This window comes from Micropterus dolomieu, linkage group LG01 (assembly GCF_021292245.1).
Source record: "Micropterus dolomieu isolate WLL.071019.BEF.003 ecotype Adirondacks linkage group LG01, ASM2129224v1, whole genome shotgun sequence".
In the NCBI taxonomy this organism is placed as follows: Eukaryota; Metazoa; Chordata; class Actinopteri; order Centrarchiformes; family Centrarchidae; genus Micropterus; species Micropterus dolomieu.
The window spans coordinates 17,565,788-17,572,958 of record NC_060150.1 but is presented as its reverse complement, the minus strand read 5'-3'; positions in this window follow the sequence as shown (position 1 = coordinate 17,572,958).

Here is a 7,171-nt window from a genome sequence, read left to right as displayed (position 1 = left end):
TAAGGGCGGCAGGTACATTCCCGGAAGTTGAATTGGCAAAGTATTTAGCAAATGTCAGAAAATCTTAAGCCACCTTTCAGCTGTTATGAAGTGATTTTGCACCAGGTGAATCGTGTCCAGACTGCATCACAGATCATTTTCTAGGATTTTCTATTTATTGTGCTGAACTTTAAACTGTTTTGCAGTATTGCAGTAAGTATTTTATCGAATTTTGTCATTTGTTCCTATTCAGATTCTCTAACTGGAGTTGGGCAAGCTGGTCTCTGCAGAGGTTGTGTGTGTGATGTGGGATGATGGTTAACAAGATGTCCATATCTCTCCATGTACAGTATAAGGAAGTGTGTAGGTGGGTTTATAATAGAAACACTACTTTTGTTACTACTGCTACTACTACTAATAATTAAAAATTACAAATAAAAATGTACAAAGGATATTTATAGACTAAATTAAACATTTTGTATACCTATGTGTACAATATACAAATAATTATAGAAATACAAATTATACAAATTATAATTGCAGTTTTTTATAAAAAAAATTCAAGTTTCAAGTAATAAACTGGCAAGTTAGTTAAAAAATAGAAACTTTCAGTCATTTATTGAAGTGAATATTAAGACTGTTATGAAGCTATTGTGAACTTTTCAAAAATGGTTTGTTACAACAGTTTTAAGGTTTAGTATACAGTGCATCTGAAAAGTATTCACAGCGCTTCACTTTTTCCAAAGTTTATGTTACAGCCTTATTCCAAAATGGATGAAAATCATATTTTTCTTCAAAATTCTACAAACAATACCCCATAATGACAATATGAAAGAAGTTAGTTTGAAATCTTTGCAAATGTATTAAAAATTAAAAATTTAAAAAATTTAAAAAACACATGTACATTAGTATTCACAGTCTTTGCTCAATACTTTGTTGAAACACCTTCAGCACCAATTACAGCCTCAAGTCTTTTTGAGTATGATGCTACAAGCTTGGCACACGTATTTTGGGGCAGTTTCTCCCATTCTGCTTTGCAGGACCTCTCAAGCTCTCCAGAGATGTTAAATCAGGTTCAAGTTTGGGCTCTGGCTGGGTCACTCAAGGACATTCACAGAGTTGTCCTGCAGCTACTCCTTTGTTATCTTGGCTCTGTGCTTAGGGTCAATGTCCTGTTGGAAGATGAACCTTCGCCCGAGTCTGAGGTCCAGAGCGGTCTGGAGCAGTTTTTCATCACGGATGTCTGTGTACATTGCTCCATGCATCTTTCCTTCGATCCTGATTAGTCTCCCAGTTCCTGCCACTGGAAAACTTCCCCACAGCATGATGCTGCCACCACCATACTTCACTGTAGGGATGGTATTGGCCAGGTGATGGGCGGTGCCTGGTTTCCTATAGATGTGACGCTTGCCATTCAGGCCGAAGAGTTCAATATTTGTTTCATCAGACCAGAGAACTTTGGTTCTCATGGTCTGAGAGTCCTTCAGGTGCCTTTTGGCAAACTCCAGCTGAGCTGTCATGTGCCTTTTACTGAGGAGTGGCTTCCGTCTGGTCACGCTACCATACAGGCCTGATTGGTGGAGTTTTGCAGAGATGGTTGTGCTTCCGAAAGGTTCGTAACATAACAAAATTTGGAAAAAGAGAAGCGCTGTGAATACTTTCCGGATGCACTGTATATTCTGAAAGGGTTTTATGAAGATAAAGTAAGAGAAATTTAGATAACAGAGGGACAAAGCATTTTCTGTTAGGACACTGTCACTTAGAGCACTTCCAAGACTTGCATGGGCATGAATCTCTCCCAGTTGAACCATTAGTGCAAAATGCCACCACTCCCAGGAATCATTTTGGTAAGGAACATCCAGTCACATAGCTTTTAATTCTGCTGTGTGCACTGAACAGCGAGTGGAGGCTAAACACACCACTGTGTGGAAACCTGATAAAATATTGTGCTGTTTAAAGTATGGTATTGATAATGTATGCAGGAATCGTCTGTGTTCGGTGTGTTGCTTTGTTTATTTGTCAAAGCACCATACTTGTCCTGTGTAGAACCCTTTGAAGCCTTTTTGTAAAATGGTACTTTACAGCAGTACATGGATTGTCTAAATTTACGTGCAGGCTTACATGCAGTGGAACCGTTTTTGTAGCACGTACACAGACGTTTGGAGTGTTTCCATGGAATAAAAAATCCCTCTTTGTTCGGGATGATGGCTTCCCTTCAGTCTCAACATGTGTCCAGCCCAGTGAGGTTTAAATCTGCCCACCTGTCCACACACTAATCCTCCCAGCCTTATTACAAAACTGTGTAATTAATTAAGGGCTCAATCATTGGGATTAGTAACCTACATTCAATTTGATACTCATATCAGTAACGCAAGTATCCAGAAAAAGTATGTTTTCCAGGATTTAAGCAAAAAACCATTAGCTACAAATTCCTCACATATCATAAAACTCTTAAAATGAGAGTCAGCGTTGAATTGTTGGCAGAAAAATGATACAAAGCAAAACAACTAGAGGTGGGTTTAGTGCAACAGCAGTGCTATTCTTGTTTACAGTGGCATTACGGAGATTAAGATTATCTCCGCTGTATGTTTACAGCATAATGAAACAGGCCTGATATAATGGCCATCAAATCTGGATTAGGTCATTCACAGCAGAGGGAATTTATCCCAATGATTATTGTGAGCAGGCTGTGCCCCGCAACACAAACCATTTCTTGGCTGATGTATGCCTGTTACACACACCTATTCACACAAACACCTATGCATACACACATGTGGCTGGGCTTGTGTGCATTTGTATATATATATATATATTTTACAATTTAAAACAACTTTTGTTTCTTTTGTCTGATGAATACATTTCCCACCTTGCTTCTCTTCCATTTCAATTCTATTTGATTCACTTCCCTTCTGTTGTGTTGCTCTTTCACATGTAGAAACACAAATGAGTACACACAGATACCAGAAGCCCTGCTGTAAAAATAAAATAGCAGGACAAAATAAGTGCTGTCAAAAGGTGTGTGTGTTTACACGCATGTATGTGTGTGTTTGTGTGTGTACAGGGCCGTTACAAAAGCAGGTTACGGCAACACAGAAATGACACGGTGCAACAGATGATGGGCATTATCCCATCAACCTGCTGTTTCTGTACACACTCTGTCCCCTCTATGTTCTTTTTGAAAGGACAGCAGGAGTGTGTGTGTGTGTGTGTGTGTGTGTGTGTGTGAGTGAGATGGGTGAAGGAGGGAAGGCAGGGTGGGGATGGAGGGGGTCCCTTCACACACCCAAACATACACACACTACCATGCACGCACACACTCTGCACCTGTCACAAGCAGCCTGTCAGAGCAGGAGAAAAGAAACTTCAGCCATGAGGAAGAGCTGAGAGAAGGGGGTGTCTGTTTGAGCTGAGCTGAGATTTTAAGGCCATAACTGATTAAACTGAACTGATTAAAGTGTTTTTGTGCCCACTGGCAAAATGTGTTGCTTTTAAAGCTGCAGTAGCCAACTTTAAACACTGAGAGTCGAATTCACAAGGATTGCGCGGTATTTGCAGCGGCTAAACCCTAACACATAAGACATAAAGAAACTGTTTCACTCTCCAAGCACCCGCAAAGGGTGAAATGCACCCCTAACTGCGCCACCAAGCAAATAGTGTCCTGGTGCTATTTACATGTATTTAAATTAGGTAATATGCATACATTTAGCACAAAATTGGCCCCTTTCTATGCAAATGAGCCTCAGTGCAAAAAAAAGTCCAATTCACAAACACCAGCCCTAATAGCCACACGCAGTTAGAGTGAAATTATTAGCATCTTCAGAGAGTTGGTGTTATCTATAGCGCATTTACAAGGGGTACATTTGAATTGCCATTTGATTTGGCTCCATTATTCAGCCTCATGTTGTGTTCATGTTAGCCATTTTCTGGAGGGGTTGTTACTTTTCCAAAATCAATCACTAGTTACTGACCAAACCGTCCTGTTGACGTAATTTTTATTTGGTATGAGCAGTTCATGTTTGTCAGTTTTATTAAAGAAATATGTCAGTTAAACAGGAAGACCTCAACTGTCTGATCCATGTTTGTCACCATCTAAATCCCGCCTACTTGTTTTTCGTGCATCAATGGGCAAAACATCAGTCCTGTTTGAATCAATGAAAAGATCTAAAATGTGGATAGGAATTCAGAGGTTCGGAACCAGGCTAATTTTAAGATAGTCTAAGGCCCCATCTACACTACTCCGTTTTAGTTTAAAAACAGAGTTTTAAAACGAATACATCATCTCCATCAACACCAGCGCTTTTGCTGCATATCAGAGTTGATCTCTGTCTATATTAAAACGACTGAAACACACAGCTAGTGGACGTTCAGGTACACTGGGCATGCGCGTGCCGGTGTAAACATGAAGCAGATGGTCTATTCCGTAGTTACAGAAGATTTGGCAAAAGAATAAAGTAATGCAGATTAACAATCAGACCAGATTTTATTTTGCATGGACCAATAACGAGCTGGGACTGTTACTGAATATAACAGGGGAGTTAAAAGTAGCTGTGAGCTGTTATAAGTGTTATTTGCACGATAAAAAATATTTTAATAAAAGTAACAAATCAAAAACTCTGTCAGTAGCATTGTGTTTCTGCTTTACATGACTTATGAGACCCAATCAGAGAGCCAAATGTGAGCGTCTGCGTCATTGTTTCTAAAGTCCTCCGTTTTTGCTAGTCTGCACTAAAACGCTACCTGGAGTTTTAAACGAAAAACGGGGTTGGCAGCGTTTTCAAACTTCTCCGTTTTAGGTCTTCATTTTCACCGTTTTAGTCTGGACGGGAGGTGCAAACGTAGCAAAAGGTCTCCGTTTTAAAACGTAGTAGTGTGGATGGGGCCTATAGTAACAATTCTACTACCCCAAATGAGGTCAGGACCACGTGAAGGCAGTTAAATTCACGCAGGGTAACCCCCTCCCAGCAGGAGGGGTGGCAAGGCTCCATAACAATCCTGTCCAACCTGACTGACAGATATCCAGGTTTTGAGAGAAGAACAATATATGTGGCCTTGTATCAGCAAACACGAGAAGATCTACAAATATACAGGTGTAAACCTTGTGTGTAATGTACCTAGAAGGTTAACTCCACTGCCGGTAAAATGCCTCCGCCCCCCCACCGCCACCACCACTGGACAATAGGCTCAGCAGTGGCCTGGTGATTGCCTCTTTTCAAATGGAAATGCTGGTCGCCTCTCTTCTGCCAGGTTCCCCTAAGCAGTGTACAAATTACAGTTTACAAGGCATGGAGGAATAAAAAAAAGAAAGAGCAGATAGACAGAAAAAGAGACTGTGGGAGGGAGGGTGAGCAAAAGCAGAATATCTTTTCTCTTGCTATTTTTTCTCTTTTTTTTTAATTCGGCAAAGTGACATGTAAATTAGCCTTTAAGTGCTCCACTCGGGGACTGTGATCGTGCCCTAATTGTCACAGTCAATTGTGGCCAACAGTCTCTTCAATCCAGGCAGCTTTTGACAACAAGCACGCCAGGATCAAAAGACGAATCATCGACACCCCTCCCAACACACACATGCATGCATACACTGCCTTGTCTGTGTGTTTTTTTTAGGCAGCTACTAAGAAAAATTGTCAAAAGCGAGAGGTGAGAATGATAGCTTTACTCAGTAATGATAGAAAGATGGCAGGAAATGGTGAACACAACAGCAATTTGCTTCTTACACCAGCTTATATCAACATTCCACAAAATCCTGTGAGTGTCAAGATAACAAACGCCACGGATGACAATACAGGAAAGGATGGTATGTCTAAAATGAGCAGTGGAGGGATACAGTGCATCCAGCAGAAAGTAAACGGACTTTCTCCAAGTCCTGCAGGGCCATAAACTTTAGCAGAGGATGAAAGAGATATGTTTGTCTGAGGCAGTGCTGAAAAATAATGCAAACATTTGAAACCGCAAACAAGCAAACTGCAAACTCTTATCGAAGAGGCCAAGGGTTCAAAGCTGACTTCTCTGCAAAGTTCTGCCACAGTAGGTGAAAAAACATTAGTTTGCTGCCGTCTAGTTTATATAGTAAGTGATCTTTTGGTCAGACACACAAAACTCACACACTTCTTTTAGACATGTTTGGAGGCAGTACATTGAGCGATAATAAGTTTGGACAATTGTAGGCAAACTCTTGGAAGTCGGTTTGTTTTACTCTACTGTGTGCTGATTATTTGTATAACTTAATGTGCTTTGTTTCAGATAGCTAAGAAAAGTTATTGTCATGTTACAAAGCGCAGTGGCCAAATTTGAATCTAGGACACAACATAGTGCATAGAGATCGGTTTTCAGCAACCCAATTTTCATTTGTTATATGCAACTTATACCCAAATATGTTTTATACGAAATGGAATGCTTCCTGCTTTATGTTTTTTATCAAAGGCCATGTTTATAATGAACATATTTGCAAAATGTTCACTGTTAATATACTGTATGAACAATAATCATACAATACCTGCCTCTCACAACTAAAACAGGGTTCATGTTTTCGTGGGTTTTATCTTGCCAGTGCTGACTTTTTCAATATTTAACCAAAACCCCGATCTTTCTCTAAACTTAACCAAATGTTTAATTGATCTAAATTTAACAAAACGTGGGCCGCAGGTCGCAAAGCCTGGTCTCAAGTGTCAAAGACCACTTCCCTATGTGCAGTAAAAAACAAACACAACATTTCCTGGACTGGAACAAGTTGTGAGTGAACATACAGTAGTACAAGCAGTAATTACATTCCCCTTCAAAATGAAAAGAAACTTGATTTGTAGAATGTATTTTTCAAATTGCCAATAATGTTTGCAGAGTGATCTTTGCTCTGCTTTGTTTTCACATTCAAATGAAATGGCTTAGGTAATCTGGCTAAACTGTTGCTTTGTTTGCAACCTGGCTGTGTGTGTGTGTGTGTGTGTGTGTGTGTGCTCTATGCAGCACCTGAACGTTTTTCATTAATTTCTTTAGTTTAGAATCTACATGCCTCCATATTGTGGTTGTAAAATGTATAGAATATTCTATTTTCTTTGAAGGGAATACATCTCTTGGGAGATGCAAGTCTGCTTACATGATTTCTGGGAAATTAAGTTTTCAAAAGTGAGTTACCTGTTGCTGCCCTGTGTGTGGGTGTGTGGGTGTTGTAGTTGAACTATTAAATATATATATATAT